The following is a 5,568-nucleotide window of genomic DNA, read 5'->3' as shown; positions in this document are numbered from 1 at the left end:
AAAATTTCCCCTGGATTTGTTCTCCAAGCAAAAATGAACATCTTTCCCCTGTCTCATTCTTAGCAGATCTGCCTCCTACGTTAGTGATAAAATAGATCTCATCTTCCTCTGACGGCCACTCCTTTTCCCATCCCCGCTCCCAGCCAAGTTTCTTGAAAGAGTAGTTTTAACTTTCGCCCTTCCAGTTACACTTAGCTTAACCAGCTTGATCTCTTGCGGCATAAGACAGTATCAACCATTTCTCTTCTTGAAAAACTCTATTACTATGACAAAAAATAAACAAAAAACACTTCATGTTTCTCATTCTTCTCTGGCCTCTTCTCTCCCTTGCTAGCTTTTCACCTTCCTACTTTACCTGTCGGTAGTTCCCCGGCACTAGGGACAGTGGTGACTATGAGTGCGTCTCCCACAGTGTTATTGTCAGCGTTAAATGAAATAACAAGGAATCTGGTTCAAGATGGCTGACTAGAGACATCAGATCCCTGCCCTCTGTAGCAAGAAGAACCAAAATTATGAGGAGAAAATGATACCTTGAACAGAATATCAAGAAGCGAACACTGGAATCTAATGGAGAACTCACAGGAGACACCTGAGGCACAGAAGAAGGACGTGAGAGGCCAGCTTGGCAGACACTGGCGGGAGCCCAGAGGGACTCCGTATTGCGATGAAAGGTAAGTGCTGCAGACTGCTGCAATCCCAACTGTGGGAGAGCTTCTCCACCCACATGCACCCCGACACTACTGTGGGCAGTGATTCAAACACCCCCAGACGGCACTGCCCCAGACTGGGAACTCCCACTGGGTCACTCGCCCCCACCCCAGAACCACGCAGCGCAGCGGGGTGCCACTGTGAGAACGCACCACCTGGGAACCGCCTAGTTACAGTCCCCGGTGTCCCCAGAGGGCTGCAGTGGTGCGATGCTGGCTCCACCTAAAGGCGCCGGAGGCTCCCCAGTCCTCTAGGCCACAGGGACTACTACTCCGTGGAAAGGATGGTACAGTGGTGTAGAGCAATGAAAAGGCGGCCCTGGAGACAAAGAAACCCAAAGCATACATTTCCAGAGCCTGAGAGCTCCGTGCTGGGGCTGTGAGAAGTGACTCCACCCCCAGATGCAGCACAAGCTCTGTGCTCTGCCTCGCCAGCAGAGAGTGAAATCCCCTCCCACCAGTGGAGCAGCCGCTACGCTCTGGCTCAGCTGGATAACAGGACCTCTTCTTCCCCACTGCACACCACTGCAGACCCAGCTGCTGCTGCCGCCAGAAGAGGCTGGCACAGGCAAGCCCAAGGGCTGCCTGACTGGAGCTGGGAGTGGTGACTGTGACCCACTGGTGGTGTGCCCTCTGTGCCCAGGGCTCATGGGCAAAGAGCAGGGTCCCTATCCCCTCTCTTAGTGGCACTATGGCACTGCTGCTGCAGAGAACAGGAGAGCCTGAGAACTGCATGTCTGGTGCGGTGGGTGGCATCTCTGCATCGCAGCCACTGCCAACACCTGCTGGCACTGCTTGGAACTAAGAGTCACCACCACTGCTACTAGAACTTTCCCACCTTGCCCACTGCTGCTACTACCTTCAACAACTCCAAGCAACAACTACCACTTCTGCTGAGGGAGGATGGGGCTAGCAGTCCATTCCCTGAGCTGCCTCCCTTCTGGGAGGAGCCTGCCCTCTCTGGAGGCAGGCCCCTAGCACAGCTACACCTCCCCCACCAGAGAATTTCAGCTACAGCCCATGAGGGCCACTCTGGTAGCCCTTCACACAGTGGCTGGAGCTGCCTCTACCACATCTGCTATAATTGGGCCAGGGTGGGAGTTGGAAATCTGGGTGCTTTTGTGCCCAAAGGACAGAGACTGTTGTCACTGCCAAGAGAGGGAGGTGTGAGCGGCTTGCATGTGCCACAGCTACCTGCCTTTGCTAATCTTTTCAAGAGGAACCAGCCCTCCAGTTGCAGGTTCAGAGTGTATCCATCCTTCTCCTGCCTGAGCATTCTTCCAGACCAGGAGATCACCCCATCCTTTGCTATCACAGCCAGTGGCTGAACTTGGGGAGGCTTGAGGGCAAGTTTGCCAGCCCAGTCTCAGTCTAGTCCCCCCAGGACTCAAGCATGCCACCCAGGACCTGGAGATTACCTAACCTAGTCTACCACCACCAGCACCTGAACATTCTCCCAGAGGTCTGAGGTCCAATCAACTGAAATTGCTGGCAACACCACAGTGAGTACCTACCTGCACAAGCCAAAAGGCAGCATACCTCTCCATCTTGCCAATGAGCAGCAGAGTTTCTGGAAGAGGAGAACAGGTGAATCATAAAGCTATCTGTTCTGAGCCAAGGGAAGACGTTCCAGATGAGAAGGAATCAGCATATGAACTCTGGAAATACGAAAAAAACAGGCTGTTTTAACACCCGCAAAGCATCACACTAGCTCTCCAGCAATGCATTTCAATCAAGAGAAAATTTTTGAAATGCCAGATGTGGAATTCAAAATATGGATTGCAAGTAAGTTCAATGGGGTTGATGAGAAAGTTGAAAACCAGCACAAAGAAATAAAAAAACTAATTCAGGACATGAATAAAAAATTCACTAAAGAGATAGATGTTTTTCACAAATCGAACTTATGAAAATGAAAGTGTCATTTGGGGAATTTCAAAATATAGGGGAAAGTTTTAACAACAAATTAGACCATGCAGAAAAAATAACTTCAGAGCTTTAAGACAAAGTTTTGAATTAACCCAGTCAGTCAAAAATAAAGAAAAAAGAATCAAGAGAAGCGAACAAAAGTCTCCAAGAAATATGGGATTATGTAAAATGCTCAAATATAAGCATCATAGGTATCCCTGAGGGAGAAGAAAAAGAAAAGAATGGGAAATTTGTTTGAGAAAATAATGGAAGAAAACTTCCCTGGTCTTGTTAGAGATTTATACATCTGGATACAAGAAGGTCATCAAACTCCTAGAGGATTCATTGCAATTAGGACATCCCCAAGGCACAGAGTCATCAGATCGGCCAAAGTCAAATTGAAGGAGAAAATCCTGTAAGCTGCAATATAAATGCATCAAGTAACTTACAAAGGAAAACCCATCAGACTAACAGCAAACTTCTCAGCAGAAATCTCCCTTATCAGACTTAGAAGCCAGAAGGGATCGAGGTCTCATTTTTAGTCTTAAACAGAATAACCACCAGCCAAGAATTTTGTATCCTGCAAAACTAAATTTCATAAGTGAAGGAGAAAAAAAACTTTCCCAGACAAACAAACATAAGGGAATTTGTCACCACTAGACCTGCCCTACAAGAAGTGCTCAAAATGTTCTAAACACCAAAAAGAATGGTCAACAGTCACCAGCGTAGGAATACTCTGAAGTAAAAATTCACAGCTCTTATAAAATGGTGACACAAGGGAGAAAAGAAAGCAAGTAGGTGACAATCAACATAATGACTGAAACAGTATCTCACTTATCAATACTAACATTGAATGTAAATGGTCTAAATGCCCCATTTAAAAGAAATAGATTGGCAGAATGGATTATAAAAACAAATCAAAAGAAAAAACCCAAATATCTGCTGTGCCCAAGAAATCCATTTAAATTGTAAATATTGTCATAAACTCAAAGTAAAAGGGTGGATAAAATATTCCACACAAATGGAAACCAAAAATTAGCAGGAGTAGCTATTCTTTATCAAATAAGACAGACTTTAAATCAACAACAGTAAAAACAAAAAACAAAAAAACCAAAGATAATCATTATATAATGATAAAGGAATCAATTCAAAAGTAAGTTTAAAAATCCTAAATAAATACACACCTAACACCAGAGCTCTGAGATTCATACAGCAAATACTACTAGACATAAGAAAAGAAATAAACAGCAACATGAATTGGGGGACTTCAACACCCCACTGACACTAGACAGATCATCAGGGCAGAAAAATCAGCAAACAATTATGGGACTTAACTAGGACTCTAGAACAAGTGAACCTAACAGATATTTACAGAACATTCTACCCCAAAACTGCAGAATATACATTGTTTTCATCAGCACATGCAGCATTTTCCAAGACAGACTATATGTTAGACCACAAAACAACACTCAGCAAATTTTTAAAAATTGAAATCGTACCATGTATCTTCTCAGATCACTATGGAATAAAATTAGAAATCAATGCTAAGAGAAGCTCTCAAAACTATACAACTATATGAAAATGAAACAATCTGCCACTGAATGATCATTGGGTTAATGAAGAAATCAAGATGGACATGAAAACATTTTTTTAATTGAATGACAATGGCGACACAAGCTACCAAAATCTCTGGGATACAAAAAAAAAGCACTAAGAGGGAAGTTCGTAGCAAAAGAGCCTACATAAAAAGGATAGAATGATTAAAAATTAACAACCTGATATCACCCCTCAAAGACTAGAAATAACAAAGATCAGAGCAGAACTAAACGTTTATTCTCCTCACTGTCTCGGTACTGAGTGCAAGACTGGAGTAGAGCACACATACCTCTCTTTATCTCACTGCTGCTGGGTGTTTCCGGGGCCAGAGAAGATGCAAGGAAAATCTGGGTGGTAAGAAGAGAAAAATCAGGGGAATTGAGGAAAGAGAAAAGCAGGACTCAGGGTAGATGGTCAGGGAGGGTGAGAGGACTCTCATTGCTATGCCTCAGCCCTAACGCTTGTTTCCCCTCACCACAGGCTCCACCACGCAAGCTCTTGTGAAAGCGGCTAATACCCTCCTGAAGTCATCTGTGGATTCTGCTATCTTCGCCTTCTGAGAATATCGTCCGGGAAAAGAAGTGCCTCTCCTTAGCTACTGCCACTTTCTTTACCATCTCTTCTGCTGTGATATGTTTTTGTGTTTTATACCTCTCCCGCCAGTTTCTTGCCATTAAAGTGAAGGATGCCCACCCACCTTGCTTTTGTGTTCCAGGTTCCCTTTGCACGTGAGCATCCTTTCCTTACCATGTCCACTCAGACAAGGGACAGTGGTTCTAGAACCTATTCCCTTCTTTGGAGGTGTTGAAAGTGTTCATATGCAGTAATGTTCCTCCCAGGTTTTCCAGAGTGACAACACGAAAGACAGGTGACAAGGATTTCATCCCAAAGGTAGCAGCATTGATGTCAGGAAATGCCTGAATTAGAAAATTCTCTGCATGATATTTGTCTATTCAATTCAATCTTATGTACTTATCAGAACCATGCTGGTAAGATTTGAGGTTTTCCATTCTTAGGTGGAGGAGTTAGAGGGAGGTAGAAAGCCAACATCAAGATCAATGTAACCTCAAGATCACAAAGAGAGAGCCTCACGAAGTCCACTGTGAGAGCTGGCACTACTGGGGACCTTGTTTATTAATTCCGCTGGTTCTTTGCTAGCCTACCCTGCATGCCTTTCCTTCCTGCCTATGAGACTTGGGTTGAATTACACCTGTTGGAGACAGATGTTTCTCCTTAATCATTAAACATCTTAGAGGGCTATGGAATGGACTCCTTAGTCCTTGCCTGAATCTGGGAGGCCTCTAAGTCAGGCTCTGATCTAGCGTAATAAAGGGAAGAGAGGGTGTCATGGCAGTTTTGC

The sequence above is a fragment of the Propithecus coquereli genome, unplaced genomic scaffold (assembly GCF_000956105.1).
Source record: "Propithecus coquereli isolate 6110/MARCELLA unplaced genomic scaffold, Pcoq_1.0 Scaffold209, whole genome shotgun sequence".
Taxonomy (NCBI): domain Eukaryota; kingdom Metazoa; phylum Chordata; class Mammalia; order Primates; family Indriidae; genus Propithecus; species Propithecus coquereli.
Note: the sequence above shows the minus strand (reverse complement) of the source record.